The 17,143-nt window shown below is 38.8% G+C and overlaps 1 protein-coding gene across 22 annotated transcripts in view; it reads right to left on the reverse strand.

The window, feature by feature from the left end:
- foxp1b (forkhead box P1b) overlaps nucleotides 1-14,602 on the reverse strand; it is a 169,578-nt gene extending 154,976 nt beyond the window's left edge. For 7 of the 22 annotated variants that reach the window (XM_047814354.1, XM_027146618.2, XM_047814348.1 and 4 more), the window contains exons 1-3: nucleotides 14,284-14,602; nucleotides 8,326-8,405; nucleotides 473-558 (exon numbers count right to left, since the gene is read on the reverse strand). The gene's annotated coding sequence lies outside the window, so the exon portion shown is untranslated. Of the gene's footprint in view, nucleotides 1-472; nucleotides 559-8,325; nucleotides 8,426-13,591; nucleotides 14,250-14,283 lie in introns of those variants that run through there. The other 15 variants (XM_027146621.2, XM_027146620.2, XM_027146619.2 and 12 more) reach the window with 7 other exon arrangements.
- Nucleotides 14,603-17,143: the final 2,541 nt, after the last annotated feature.

The raw sequence follows: 17,143 nt of genomic DNA on the forward strand, positions 1-17,143 counted from the left end.
CACACACACGCTCACACACACACACACACACAGATAAACACACACACACACAATGGGGAAAACAAGGGAGATGCATAAAACAGGGGACTGAAGTGACAGCTTTGGTTTGGCATCTCCTACAAAAGGCAGTTCATCTCTACTGACATGCATTTTTAATCACATAACTAGAACTATGTCGAGTCGCCCTGCTGCAATGTAACGTGTTGCAATCAAACCTGTTCTCACACAGCCGCACCAGTCATATAAATCTATTAAGGGCGATGCGTCCACATTCTACACATTGCTTATACATATTTCTCTACAGTCTAACAATGCTTTAGAAGAAGTCTTTCGACCTTTAAATTATAGGTCAAGAAATTCTTTTTTTTATTAAATTACCAACAAAACGACATGCACCGTGTTTTCTACGGTGTTCTTCGGTCTCTTAAATATCCAAAAGATCTCTTCGTGAAAAGGTCTAACGGTGAAATACCTTCATCAGATGTTTCGAAAAGTCTCACATTTCATCCTGCCAATCAAAATGCACCACTGCACTGTGAGGGGTTGAACATCAAAGAGCTGAAATAGAGAGCATAAAGAAAAGAGAGAGAGAGAGAGAGAGAGAGAGAGAGAGAGAGAGAGAGAGAGAGAGAGAGAGAGAGATGCAAATTAACATCAGCAAATTACAAACAGGAACAGATACCGTGCTATAAAGGTGGGGAGCGTCCCTTCAATTTATACAACCCACATAAACATGCTTGACTCAAACAGTGAGGGAAAAAAAAACACAAAAACGTGATGAAATCAAACCACAAATGTTGATTTGAACTGTGACAAACTAATTCCAGAAGTTCTCAGAACAACCTAAATGCATCTTAACTCATGTCAACATTCTCCTGAGAGCAAGCACTTTAGACTTTAGAGATATTTATCCAGCTAATAATCAGACAAGAGACACGGCGCAATTACTACAATGGATGTCAAGGACGCGCAGAATAGCTCATGACTATAAACGCTGTATCTACAAACTGCCGGTTCACCAGCAGGGTTAAGAAAGTGACGAGGAGTCCTGACAACTCCGCAGAACCCACCACTTGGCCACATTTGCATAATAAAATGACTCTGTCTGTGGTCAGCGCTTTGTAAAGTGCGCCTGTTAAGAAACCGGATGGAGATGAGCAAGTGAGCGATGAAGAAAACGCCTGCACTAGCCATTCATTAAGCGGTTCTGTGTTTTGATGGGCTAAGATTATGGCATCACACAGCACAGGTTCTTATTACATTATAAAGGCCCCCCACGGCCAAAACACCGTTCGACGAATCCAAAATAAGATCTAAAATAAATCAGTAGCAAACACAGCCACAGAGAAAATCAGCACCTGCCGACGAACACCTACACAACATTTAGGCAGGTAGACTCCACATGTGAGCAGAGAACAGATCTCTGCCGTGTCCATTAAATCCATCCCCTGCTCTAGATAAGAGCTGTCTGATTATCTGTGTCCCTCTCATTACAGCAGGGAAATATACAGAACGTGGGCTCCTCTGATATTTATGACTCCCAACAATACAGGAATTATCTGATGGACAGAGAGGTGGGGGACACATAGCATGGAGATACATAGCAAAAAAAAAAAAAAAAAAACATAGGCAAGAGATGGAAGAGGAGGAAGAGGAGGAAGAGGAGGAAAGAGCAAATCCATACCCAGAATATTGAAAAACAAAAACAAAATAATAAATAACAATAATAATAATAATTAAAATAATATAATATGATCTCTCACATAGTAATACCTTTTACATTTAAAAATATATATATATATTTATATATAAAAATATATTTTAAAAAATATGAATTTTATATATATATATATATATATATATATATATATATATAAAATATATCAGGGTTTTTTTTTAAATATAAAAAAAAATGTATATACACATATATATAAATAAAAAAAATAAAATAAAAAAAAAGCTGCTTTTGTTTTTTCCCCCCTATCACAAAACTCTATATAATAAAAACACAGAAAACACATACACACAAAAGAGAGAGAGCAGGGCAAATACAATATAACACATGACTGATATTTCTTGCAATCTATTAAAAAAAAAAAATGTTGAAGAACACAATAACAGAATTGGTAATAGTGTGATTTCTAGTGATCACATCAGCAAAAGAGTTCCAGGTAAAGGCCGCATTGAAGAGCCCCAGATCACTCAGCACTGTACTGCTCTTTGGCGTGCGGCATCAGTCATCTTACTACACGTGTTCTCTTCGTCTGACTGCTTTACCTAAATCTCAATACCATGTTTAAGGATCAAACGATTTCTCATCAATCATGATGTGGTGTGCAGATTAGGGGCTACATCTGAAACGGAACGGCGACTAAATAAGTAAACAAAAACTTCTATGTAACTAATTATTAAACTCGGCTCTTAAAGAGACTGAGGTCTAAAAGGCAGGAGGTTGAGTCTACGTACAGGAAAAAAGTGCTAGTATCACAGGCTTTTCAAACAACTTACCACCGAGTTCTCTTCTTTGAAACACTTCACACAGCAAAACGTTCTCTATTTGAGCCAAAACCATAAACCTTTTTCTTTGATAGGTTACAGTAGAACAAAATGATGACACACACACACACACACACACACACACACACACGCTATAGTGGACAATAATCAAAGCCACAAAATAATCAACTTAAGAATAATCAAGTAACTAAATGAGTAAAGCTACAGAGCAAACAACTGTTTACTATTTTCTATAATTTGTCAAAAAGGGCATCTGCATATGCTGTAACTGACGAATGTTGTTGTTACAAAAGAGTCTTCTGTTAAAGTTTTGATAGAATTCAATTCAATTAAAAGCTAATATAATAATTAAAAAAAATGTTTAGTAGACAAAAGGTAAAACAAACCCATGGTGTTCAAGTGTTTAATTAAAGAGTAAAAAAAAGGCCTTTTCCTATGGGATTAGATCTAGAATGATCCGATAAAATAATTTCTAAAAAAAAAAAAAAAATCACTGTATTAAATGTGATAGAGATATAAATGGCATATTTCACACTCAAGGTTTCTTCCTTTACCGTAAGGGAGTTTTTTCTCCCCACGGTCCCCTGAGTCACCTCAGACTTGCTCATTGGGGATGAACACAAACACATTTAAATAGATCTAATATTAATCTTGAATTTTCGTATTCTATACATTATATTATTCTTTATAATAACCTTTTGTTTTATGTTTATGTTCTGTAAAGCTGATTTGAGACCATGTCAATTATACAAATACATTTGAATTGAATTAAGTATTGAAACCTGGCGAAACAGAGAGCGTTCTGTAATCAACTGACCATCAAATCTAAATCAAATCCTTTCGTATAAGCCCATATTCAAGATAAAACGTCGTATAAAATGTACCCCAGCCCATGTAATGTAACGAGAAGAGTCCAGTTCACAAAACATCCCTCAAGTGACCTCTTCGACACAGTGTAGTTATAAGAATGGTGTTTCCAGTGTGTGCACACACCCCGATCCCCCCACCACACACTTTCTCTTGACCTGCTGGTACAGAGGAAAAAGCCTGGAGAAGAGCTGTGTGATTTACAGGCCTTCCCTAAGACCTGCAGACAAGGTTACAGGGTCAGCACAGACATTAAAGGGTCAGTGTGTGGCCCACTTGGGGACAATTACTTGCGGTCGCGGCTAAGTGGACACTTGATTGAATATGACGGCGCTGGGAATGCCGCAGCCTCGCCGATACCAATTCCCAGAGCCATTTAGAATAAAAGACCCTGGTGATAGGCCGCCTTTATGGCCCAAATTCATCTTCCTTTTGCACTTTAGGAAGGTAAAAAAAAAAAAACATGATAGAGGGTTATTCTCCAGATGAGGCTGTGACGAACATTAGTGTCAAGTACTAACGTTGGGTAGCAAACACAAGGTGAGTAGAAGGGATGTTTTGTGGAATTAACATGGCAGTTAAGCTCAGTGTGAACTTGTTTTGTTCTCATGCTGTGTGTGTTAACAAGTGTTTCTTATCTGACACACTTCATGGCAGGTTACAAGCTGTGACGCAATTAAATGTGATACAGAAGATATACATGGCATATTTCAGTGATACGGATTGTGTGTATCCAATTAACACAGGTAGATGTTTTTTGAGAGCAGGAAAACTTCAAAACCACAATACAAAAAAGAAAAAAAAGGTCTGCTGTGTATTACCTGTATATTTAAGTACAAATAGCATGTGAGACATATATATATATATATATATATATATATATATATACACACACACACACACACACACACACACACACACACACACACTACAGACAATTTAGAATCAGACTAAAACACATGTCCTTGTACTGGGTGGAGAAAACTCTAATAGCAATGGCCTCATTCAAAAGGATAATGCTCCTTGCATCGCTGCAGAAGCTGCCCAGGTATAATTTGACAAACAGTTTAACGTGTTTTTATCTGCAGGATGTGCTGGATAAACGAGTCCGATGCATTGAGGCCCCACCTTTAAACTTCTAAAACTTAAAGGATCTGCTGCTAATGTCTCGTTGCCGGATACCACAGCACACCAGAGGTCTTGTGGAGTCCATGAGATCAGAGTATTTTTGGTGACACCAGGGAGACCTTATTAATGAGAGAGGTACATAGAGAACGGCCAGACTAGTTTGATCAGACATGGAAGTGACAGTAACACAAATTACCACTCTTTACCAGTAATGTGTCTCAAAATGAACATCTCAAACCCTGTTGGGGGTCATTTTGAGCACCCAGAAGCGCTACTAACGTTGGAAGACAAAGTCTGTATGCTCCTCTCCTGCTTCCATGCAACATGTATTGGATATGTATAGGAAAGGGTCATGATATTCAGAGTCAACATATTTTTAAGCAAAAATGGCATGGTTGAAAGAAAAAAGAAGAAGAAGAAAAAAAAAAGAACTGAAATGTGTACGTTTCCTGTACAATGCTTCCAAATATCTGCCTTTTCAGGAAACAACTGTCACAATAAAGGACTCTCACTTTCTGACTCATTAATGAATTTGCACTTACTGCTGTCGAAAGTGCACACTTATATTCTTACCTCCACATAAACGCACTTGGTGCAGAGATAACATCTTTGAACATGACTGTTTACTCATTTCTTGGTTACAGAAAACAAATCCCTACAATGTGCCAACTGAGTAACTTTGGTCTAGCAGCTGCATGCTGGTAAACAGGGCACCTGGCATAGATCGCAATAGCTTGCGCGGCAGCAATGCCTTGTGAAGGACTAATCTAAAAGATGAGGGAAATTGTGAGACACAGAGGAAGAGAGAGTTAACAGGGAGGAGTGAAGCAGAGAAGGGGTGAGGTTTGGGAAAGGGAATCGGGGAGACAAGGTTCCTTGGTAATGTCCTCTACACCTCATTAACAGAACCGCATTCTAAAAGAAAGAACGAAGAAGTAGAAATAAACCATAACTCAAGAGTGCTTGCTGGCCTAACCCATTGATACAGAACCATGTTCATGTGATCTATGGTGTGATTTAACCTGCAAACATTGAGAGTAATCAGTTCAGTAAATTTCCAATGTTTTTTCTTCATAAAATACGTGTAAGAAAAGTCGAACCTATGATTTGCTTTGAGCAAGCCTAAGGACGCATGTGTACACACCATCACCGCAACGTTCTGGCTTATAATCAATCGCTTTTTCCTCTTCCTCGTACTTGGATTTTCACTCACGAGTATATTCCTCGACCCGTACGAATGGGTGATGGATTTTGAAAGATTACAATTGTAGAACGGCAAATGTAGATGTGACATAACTCACATCTCACACCGCAGGATTTCTAAACATGAAATGTTTGTTTGGAACGATACTGATTTGGAATGATTTGTTTTGTTTTTCTGAATTGTCACAAGATCTTGAAACTCTTATAAACATGGTCTCCCCTTTAATAACATGGCGTCCTTAGTCAAATCTTCTAAGTGGTCAATTTGTTACCAAAACATATGATTTTGATACTTACTAAGCAAAAAAATAATAAGGGGGTTTAATATAAACCATAAATACATTTTGGTAACAGTCGGCTAAAAGGCTCTGGCCCAGCTGAGATTGCTTTGCTTAAAGGTTTCTCCTTGCTATCTCAGGAGATTTAATGGGGACTCTCACCTACGGTTCATTTACATACCCGCTTTCTCTATGAACCTCACAAGTCGAACAGAAATGTAGATTACTCTCAGATTAAACGAATCAGTACCGAGGATGAAACCCACACAATTTGCCATTGCACCAGCTGCAAGTTTTTATTTTTCTCCTGTCCATTAGACGGTTTACTGTATTAAGGCGTTTTCAGGTGGTTGGGTGAAGAGGTGCATAACACATCGCCTCCAAATACAATACAGTTTTAACTGCTTGATCAAATGCATTCCTAGGTAATAACAGATTATTCAAAGATTATTATTAAACCTTGCTCACACAAACCATACATCGTTAAATGTTGACAAACGAAGAAGTAAATTTCAGTATTCGGCGAGACTCGAAAACTCGACAAGTATTATTACGTTTAATATAAGACGCTGTAGCGTATCTCCCCAAGTACGCGTAAGCATGCTTGTGGTAAAAATAATATACGTTTGTGAATTTGAATAAACACTGAGATGTTGTTGAGATCTTTGTTAAAAGTGAAGAGGAAACATGAGATTACTGGGGTGTTTTCTGTCAGCAGAAAAATGTTCAGAGGGAGGAGAAAACTACCTTTTATTTCCATCGCTACATCTAGGAGAAACCATAGAAATAACTAGATCTCTTTTTAGATTTGTTTTTTTTTCTTTCTTTTTCACACTGTGGGCATCATTTCTTCTCATACAAACACCGACATTAAAGGGCACAGCTTTACCAGTAAGATGGTTATCTTTAGATCTGTTAAAACAAAATGTTCCAAGAAGCTCCGGGATTCAGAAATTCACTCGCAATACTCGACAGTGACGATCGAATGGCATTTAAATGTATTCGTTGTGTAGCTAAAAGCCTCAACCATTAGTTATTTCAATTTCCGCTATTAGCGCAAGCGTTACGTTTGCTCGGTGAAATAGACAACACTTCGATGCTATCTAGTGTATAGACAACACCAGTGTATACACAAACCTTCGCTTAGCTTGAATAACAAACATTGACACAGTTTCAGGAGCTGCTTTATCCTCAACAGGGTTGTGTTGAATTGGGGAAATTTTATAAATCCATATTTCCAGACAGGAGAAGAATCATTTCATGTTCATACTCAATTTTGTGCCAGACTGAATCAAAAGGTTGTACACATAGAACGTGTTTGTTGTTGAACGTTTTGAGAGAATATATATATATATATATATATATATATATATATATATATATATATATATATATATATATATATATATATATATATATATACACCTAGCGGATTTGTGTACACTAACCACGAACTGAGCAACAGGCAATCAGTTGCCCCATCACTTGTTGGTGGTGGTGGTGGAGTTATTCCCAAAGAAGTACTCGGTAACCAAGTGGGCATCAGGCGAGTGCCATCTGGGTGCACTTATTTAATGCTGGCACAAGTCCCGCGGCAGCCCTGCCATGAAGCAGGGTGGAGGGTGTGGATGCAGAATAAATTGCATCATTTACTTAACACCCATTTACCGATGTGGCCATTAAAAAGCCATGACTATATAATTTGGTTACTTCAGCTGCTGGTTGCTGCCGTCAGCCAAATTGTATGCTGTGCAGGTCACGGTACTGATAAAATGGAAGGCCGAGGCTTAAAACACATGTTTTAACAAGCCTTGATTTATTTACACCAGAACACCACAGACAAGCTAACATGACTAATCTACCACACAAACAAGTGAGGAATATTGTAATGACAACGCCAAGCCCTCTTTAATTGCTGTGCGGCATTCAGAAAAGAAATGAATTCAGAATTCAGAAATGAGGACATCGAAGGTATGGGCAGGGCAATTAAACAGGTACCAGACAAACACGCCGTAAATATGGTGTGAAATTGAGACTCCTTGCCAGTTCCAGTACCATGCGATTCCTTCCTGTCAGGTTTCGAACTCTTTTTCATATACTTCAACCTTAATGTTTATGCTTGGCCCCTCTAAAAAAAAAAATTTCCATTTTCATCTTAGGAGAATGGCACTGCTTGTGTGTTTTGAGTCATCTTGCTGTAATGTAGTACCAGAAGATGGGAGGGGGAAAAAAAAAAAAGCACCTGTGAAATGCAGAGCCCATGTCATGAACTCACTTATCAAAATGAGAACTGGGAGCTATGACCAGCAGAGATGATGAACAACCTGCTTACCTGTCAGAAAAGGGGCCTTCGGGCGCAAGTGGAGAAGATCAAGATGGACCGCTTCTTCCAAAGCCTTCTGCCGGCAGACTCTGAAATAGCCAATATATTCCTATTACAATAGAACAAAGATTGAATCACTTTCTAATGTCACTTCATGAGCTTGGGGAGCGGTTCCTGCACTTGTGCATGCAATTAAGCCTGATTCAATCCCAGATTCATTGTTTAATGGGAGCTAATTGTGCTAATCAAGCATCTCATATTAAGTCGATTTTCATTTGTGCTGAAAGGGCTGGAGGGCTAAACACCGCTGAAGACATCAGAGAAACACAAACTTTGCTTCGACGAGATGCAAGGTGCACAAAATGGTCTTAAAAATGCTGAAATGTCATTTCAAATCATGAAACACAATTGCAGCTACACAAATTGCCATCTTGGCTCGATGCAATATTAATCCAATGAAACGATTTACTCCGATTTAACCTATTAAGCACTGCATTTGTGCTCTCAACATTAAAAAAAAAAAAAAAAAACCTTAATTCATTAGTATATATGTTTAACAATTCATAAAAAATAAAAATCTTTCCCACGTTGCCTTGTCACTCACTGAACACTGGCCTTAAACAACCTTATAATGTTTTTATTGCCTACAAAACATAGTTTAGAAAAAGAATCTTTAGGTTTTAGATCCAAGTTAGGCAAGGAGTGAAAATCTTTCCAAAAACATGACAACTGAGCCCACGTAATTAAATTCACTAAAACAAATAAAATGAAAGATTAAAAAAAAGGTCCACCGTTTTAGTGAAAAAGAAAGAAAAACAGAATGCGGTCTCCTCCGAAAGTGTTGGAACCACGAGGCCGATTTTATTGCTATATTACTGAAGACGTTTTGGGTTTGAGATCAAAAGATGAATACGAGGCAACAGCTCAGAATTTCAGCTTTCATTTCCTGATATTTACATCTTGACCATGTTAAACAACTTTTGTTTCCAGCAATCATAAATATTGGAACATATTACCGACTCGTGTGCCCTGTTAGACTGAATGTTTAAATAATGAATAGCTCTGATAAGTACTCGGTCATGAACGTTTGGTCTAAACGCAGGGATTCGCCGGTGAAGACTTGATCCAACAGAAAGAAAGGATTTGTTCATGATCCAGTCCTTCTCAGCTCGACAGTGAAACATGGTGGTGGTAGTTGTCATGGCTTATGCTTGTTTCTGGAACAGGTTCATTATTCATTATCGACATGACTCATGATGGTAGAAGCAGTCTACCAACTCGACAATCGACGGTGTTAGATAAGCTTGGAACGGCATCGCAAAAGAAGAACACGACAATTTGGTGATGTCAGCAGGACTTGACTCGGGTATTACAAACACAAATGCATGCAAGGACATAAAAAAAATAAATAAAAAATATTAAGTGTTATTTACTTTAAGATGATCTGTTCCTATATGATTGCTGGTTGGTCTGCTACATTCAAAGCTGTTGAACATATCTAGATTTGTTTATCTAGATATCAGAAAACATATTTCTTCGTTTTTGAGATACTAGCTCCGATTCATTGTTTGAAATCAAACTGAAATGTCTTTAGTGTTTGGCAAGAACAGGGGACTGTATAGCAAAATCATCTCAATAAGCTGGAAAAAAATATGCAAGAGCTCACCACGGCCATCCATGCAGTTTTAGAAAACAGCAGGATATAAACACCTGGAAAAGGGAGTTAATCTTGCTGTATTAAAATATGTAAATAATGATGCAATCCCCAGGTTTTTTTTTTTAGCTTGAATACGGAGTTGTCACGGCACCTTTATAAACAGTCGGAACTGTTTCGAGTCAGCTGGTGAGTGCTGAAGACCTGAACCACCTGGACGATGGCACTTTACAGGCAGAACAGAAACAAAACTGTTTGCACACTCTATGTGCATTGTCCTGCTTTTATCCCATAGAGACCCCGTCAGCACGGTGCGTGTTGTGGCCAAAATCTGCACTGAGCACTTCTCATACGATCCCTTCCCTCAGAAGCTTGGTGCCAAAGCCAATTAGTTTCCTGATTAATTTAGTCATTAGCTTACTTTCGGCTGAGGTGTTGTAGCAAACAAAAAAAACAAAACAAAAAAGACTTGCAGGGTAAACTCGCTTGTCTACACTAATTACAGCTTTGTTTATTACAATTCCTCTGACAGGAGCAAATGTTTAGCAAATAAACAAGCAACAGCTAGTCAATTAGAAATTTCCTCATTTCATCAGGGTTCAAAACTCCAAGTAGACCCGTTTTACGTACGACACCTTGTTTTATATAAACAAAAAAAAAAGATGAAAGAAAAGCTCCTTCAGATAAGAATCCTTTGAATCCAGCTTCAGAAAGATTCAGTTGCAGAGAAAATAATATCTTGTGTATGCCGTGCTAATTAACCTCAGGTCATTCACACACACCGGTTTACTAATTAAATGTGTTGTAATTGTGCGCACATTACTAAGAAGGGTATGAGGTAATTCCTCAAAAGCAACTCATAACCCGTTTGCTTTGCACGCGTTACTACGGCAAACGCTAAGCAACTCCAAAAGCCCGTTCGCCTAGTCGACGTTAACGCGTTTCTGTCTCCAACGCTCGCTCAGAGAGCTCAGATCTCAGTGCTGACATCTTATTACGTCCACTGCCATAGTGCTATTTCAAGAGCGAATCTCAGAACATTTCATGATCAAAGCAGAGCAAGTTTTCCTGCACCGCGAGAAGATGGAGCAGCCAAGTCCTGCCTTGTTAAACCTCTTGTCTGGGTGGGGCTCCGACTCCACATCACTCCGAAAAGAAAACGTCAAACAGAAATTCTGCACTCTCGGGTAAAAGTGTAACAAAGGTGTAACGAGACGTGAAACAGGACTACAGACTATACATCACTAATGTCTCTTTCATAGGTTCATTTGTGCTTTAAACTGTCGAATGTGCTAAAGAGTCTCCAAATTTTCAGGTTGTAGGGACCCTTCCTTGACCGGTCAAAACTACGCCGCGGAGAAAATATCAACAACACTTCCTAATAAAATGGAGAGTGCCCAGAAACCTTGCCAGTATGATGTATGACATTTTTACTAAGCACTAGACAAAAGATCATAAAAATTCCTGGAAAGGAAGGCATGTTTCATGGAAGAACCTGGTGACCCCAGAGGGCAGAGATCGGCGAAAACTGATCCAGCACTCTGATCCCAGCTCAGCTGTCAGCTTCACAGCTGGCACAAAGGCACCTGGAATAATCACACCATTCCAACCTCTAATCCAATCAGTCAAGCTCTGCACTCCAATAAGTGATACGCTCAGGATGAGTCGCGGCTCAGATAGCAGGATATCGGACAGAGCAGAGAAGCTGGCACGGAATGATCAGGGAGAAGGAAGTAAATGCTGTCCTTGGTTTTGATCAATAAATAATTGGGCGTTGGAAACTGACTCATTATGTCATTCATAACTACCAAACAATTATTTAAAGAGTAGATACACACATGCACGGCTGGGCGACAATTTAAAAACCAGGAAAAACTGCTGGCCTAAGGCATTGACTGTCAGTGAGCTCAGTGATTTTATTTATTAATAGTGTTTTTGTTAAATACAGCACTGAAAATCGCAAAAAAGGTTTTTATTATATTTTTTGTTATTTAGTTCTTATACTGTACTTATTAGCCTTTAGATCATTTGAATTGAATTGATTTAATCCAAACCTTGATAACTCCAAGTCAATAAATAAGGCCAAAAAAAAAAACAAAAAATAAAGCTCTGTGGTTTGAATAAATAGACAAAATATTCATCAACATTTTAATTATACTTTATTATTTTACAATTTGAAGCAGTCCCTGGATACAAAAAAAAAAAGAGAGAACCCCTGACTTAAAGTCAAAGCTTGCAATCAATAGTTATTCTGTTCGCTTTTACCCTATGATGATGGGAGTGGTCTCTTAACCACAAAACATGTAACGGAGTCACCAGATCGCACGACCGAACACCTACGGGAGAATTTAGAGCGAACACCATGAATATCGTTTTCATCAGGTTGTTTTTTTTTTCCTTTAATTTGTCACCTGATGCAGGACGACTAAAAATCTGTGGAAGCACGAGTTCACATCCGTCCAAACCTGATGATGTCCGGTGTCTGTCCAATATGGCAGACCTGCACAGTGTACATTAGCGCAGTGTAACACACACACACACACTAGATACGCTGTACAGTAATCTCTCAGAATGCACCATCAGTTCCACAGTCCTTCTTTAACTTACAGGCCTGGATTTATCCTCTGATTTAGATCAGTTAAGCCCATAACGCTGTACTGAATATAACATCGATATATTCGGCTCGCTGATTTGAAATATTTAACACGGAAAAATTCTGAACTTCAGGACTGGCAAACGTACAAGCGAAAACATTCTGCAGCTATTTGCAAAGGGCTGAAAGAAGGAAAGAAAAGTTCAGTCCAACACTTCAAACCTGGGTCAGGCAGAGTTTGCCAAGGTCTGTTTCTGCATAAGTGAGCACACAAACCCCTGTGCCTGTTCAAATACTCTCTCTCTCGCTATCGCTTGCTATTCTTTCTCTAGAAACTCATGACAACGGCAGCAGCAGCAATGTTTGATCTTCTGTGTTTTCCTTAATCTGGGTTGTCAAGGTTTGCCCGCTGAAGCCTGTTTACTTCTCCAACAACAAAAAAGCTTTCTTTTTTTCTTTCCCTTTCTCTATTTCTCACTTTTCTTCCTCTTCTTTAAAACAATGACTGATCCAAAGCACTGAGCTTGCACTAGTCCCAGGTCCTGAGAAAGATTTGGTTTTTTGTTTTTATTAAGTAACTTGATCACATATAACCATTTAAGGTTTAAATAATTGTTTATTTAAAAACACTATTTTTTCAGAAACAAGGCCTGTTTACACAAACACCTATAGATGGACCAGTATAAAAAAACAAATGTTAAATAGGAAATATTATTTTATTTAATATATAATATAATATACACAGAGGTTCAAGATTATATTTTATATATATATAAAATGTATATCCCATAATTATATATGTATATATATTTTGAAATATGGGATATAAATTTAATTCGATACCCATTTTTAACGCACTAAAGTGGTACAAACACTATTATAAATAACACAAACTGAATTACGTGTGGAACAGAAAACAAACCGCAAATTCGGTGTTAAAAGAAAAGTGTTTAAAGTCCTAAAGTCGCTTGAACGTTGCCGTGGTGATAAACACGGGCTCGGTCCCAATCCGCAGCCTGGACACTTACTGTCACACACTAATTTAGTCACCAGTCAACTTTCACGTCGAAATGCTGACGATTCTGACGCTTTCGAGCTGTTAGGAGAAGTTTCGGGACTCCAGAAAACGTGCAGTTTACAGACAGACAGTTTTGTTCAGCGGTGTTTGGATTAAATGCGGTTTAAGGACCAGAGCTGAAGTCGGTGCTAAAGCGCTGGATGTGCGCTGATTTGTGTCTCCGGCTGAAGTGAACACGTGCGGAAAAGGTTCAGAGCTGCTGAAGACTCTGCAGAAGCTCAGCGTCCTGTAACGAGCGCGGATTTTAATTCAAAACGTACAGAAAAGACCTTCGTGCATGTCCATAAAACTGCTCGCTGCTAGCGGTCGGTGCTATAACGTCTTATAAAGTCTTATAAAGTCTCCTGTGTTCGTCTCAAACTGCGCGTTTCGTTTGAAAATGAACGCCATTTTAATGTGACACCTGGCGGTTTGGCTTCGTTTGCACACCGTAGACGTTGTTGGATGATTTGTTTGTTTGTTTGTTTTTGTTTACTCGCCGCGACACAAACAACCAAACTAGCGCGCACACACACACGCACACATATATATACACGCGCGCGCGCGCACACACACACACAAAGCCAAACTCCAGGTGATTTTGGTCCCTGGATACAAAGTAAATATTACACAGAAACCAAAGAAACATTATACGCAACTTACCGTAATTCGGACGTGTTTTTTTTTTTTTTAAGAGTAAGACGCGGCTGCTGAAAGCGACGGTTTTGAACTGTTGGCGTGATCTTGTGTTTGGTCAGAGCGCGTGCGAGAAATCTGACTGTAAACACTGAATTACTCCGCTTTAGGGACTAACTTAAGCGGTCAGGATCCACGCGCGCCTCTGACCGGAAAGCGCTGTGTGTGAATCGGTGGGAATCAGCACTTTATACAACGCTTTAAAACTTCAGTGAGAAACGCGGGATCCTTCCGACGTTTTTACACTTTAATAAGCCTCACGAGAGAGAGGGGGGAGGAGGAGGGGGGAACGGGGGGTGTCGCGGATTTAGATGTTGTTGTTTTTTGACGTTCCCAGTCCGTGACGTCACATCCACCTGCTAAATAAACACCGCTCGACCAGGCGCCTGAGCTACAATAAACTCCATGTAAACAATAAGTAAAGTGGAAGTTTGCGGACGACGTTTTCGTGGCCCGTTTCTTTGCTTAAGTAGTAAATAAGTCAATAAAAATAAAATGTTATATTTTAGGAAGTAAAACTAGTCAGGAGTCCAGGTGAATCACTACACGGAGTGAGTCGACTCGTCCTCTTGAGTCTTTTATATTATATGTATGATACTGCAAAGTTCTGAGGCTAAAAAGTTCAACGGGGATAAATCCGTGTGTTCGGAGGGGAAAGGGTGAAAATACAAAGTCAACCGTCTGCCTAAATACCTACCACCTTTATTTTTATTTATTTATTTATTTATTTTGCACTTTCCTCAATTGATGAACAATATTGTTGACGTGTTTGTTTGTCATTGCATTAGTGTCTGTGGGTCGTGCGCTTCAAAGCCAATTAGTTTCATTTTTACTCCATGTACAAACTGCTCAGATATAACAACATAAAACAACCGTGCAAATGAATATCCGTGTATTTCTCTTAGTGTTTGTAGGTTTGAATGAACGTCAGCAATCAGTAAATGTAACAAACCAGTTATTATGATATGCACATCATTAATGATAAACAGTCATCTATGGTAATATGGGCTTCTATCAGCAATATTATAGTCTAATGAGCTAATCTGTAAGTATTAATGTATGTACAATGTTTTGAAAACGAGTCCAAAACATGGATGAATGGATTTAACACAGTAATACAGTACATTTTTCATTACTGCACCACAGAGACATGACCGAGATGTACGAGTACAGAGCGCCCCCGTGTGGCTGAATAGACGTAGCTCTGACACAGAATTTGTGCCCACGTGCTGCCCATGAACCTGTATAAGAAAAGAAAATGGATGGATAATGATGTCACTATACTAAAATGCACATAGAGATTGAATTCAAAATGTAGAAAACACCACAACACCTTTTTGCATTCCTTATATATCTACATTAACTGTTTACACGTGGAGGGTTTTTGTTTGTGTGTTAATTAGATGTGTCCAAACATGTCAGTACCAAAGGTAACAATTTTTTTTTCTAAGCTTCTTTAGAAAAAAAAACCTTCAGTCAAAGTGATTAAAATGGTGGAGCACATTGTTTTACTTACTTTCGACTTCTTTACTTTTACTTTCTGCAATTTCTGGAGAACGCTCCCCAGAATTTCACTCACCAAGTCACATGAGCTGTGGTGATGTGACAATAAAAAGTGACTTGAAAGTGACTTGTGACTTGACTTGTAATTTCAGTGATGCTTAAAATGTTATTTACTCATAGCACATCATTTCACCAATAAATCAACTAACATTATTTGAAACAATTGTCCAAATCAAGCAATATTGCATGCATTGCATTGCATGTAAAAGTGAAACTGACTTCATATTCAAAGGTTGCTTATAAATAACATCTTCGCAAATGAATATTCCACCAATGGAAAAGTAATTCACTGAAGGGTGAAAGGACTATGACCTGTTCATGTACAAACAAAACAGTTCTGTGCAAAGGTTTTAGGTAAGTATAAAAAAAAATGCTGTAAAACAATAATGCATATGCAAAATGCAGTGATCAAACGGTTGAAAAATCTAAATCTTTGGTGTGACTAGTCTTTGGCTTCAAACCAACACCAATTCTTACACTTGCACAATGTCAGAGATTTTGTAGGATCAGAGACAGGTGTATTAACAGGTTATACCAAACTGGTGCTAATGAGCAGCAATGTAACACAGCCATTAACTGAAGCAGAAAAAGCTGTGTAGGGGTTTAAACCTGGGTGTGGAACAGCTAAAGTCTGCTACTAAGGTTTGTGAGTTTGTGGAAGTTTCATGTCACAGGTCATACAACATGGCAAGACTGAGCACAGCAACAAAGAAACAGACAATGTCGTGGACCGTAGACGCAGTGGTTTGGCTAAGAAAACTTAATGCAGCAGATGAAATGCACATCATGCTTACTTCCCTCCGACATCTGAAGATGTCCAGAAGTGCCATCAGCAAAGGACTGGCATAAACCAGTGGGAGAAGAAGTCCAGAGAAGTGTGGCCAAAACTGGGCTTCATGGAAGAATTACAGTCAAAAAGCCATACGTAAAATTTGGAAATAATTTTAAAAAATGCTAGTAAGTGCTCTGGTCTGATGAGCAGGAGGCAGGTTGTTTGCCAAAGGGCTGGAGAGTGCTATAATACTGAATGTCTACAGGCAACAGTGAAGCATGGTGGAGGTTCCTTGCAAGTTTGGGGCTGCATTTCTGCAAATGGAGTTGGAGAGTTGTTCAGGATTAATGGTGTCCTTAACGCTGAGAAATACAAGCAGATACATTTCCATAAGCAGATACATTATCCATAATGCAGGGAGGCATCAGAATGTCCCGAAAATTTATTCTGCAACAGGCCAGTGACCTTAAGCATACAGCCAATGCCATTAAG

The sequence above is a fragment of the Tachysurus fulvidraco genome, chromosome 5 (genome assembly GCF_022655615.1).
Source record: "Tachysurus fulvidraco isolate hzauxx_2018 chromosome 5, HZAU_PFXX_2.0, whole genome shotgun sequence".
Lineage (NCBI taxonomy): Eukaryota > Metazoa > Chordata > Actinopteri > Siluriformes > Bagridae > Tachysurus > Tachysurus fulvidraco.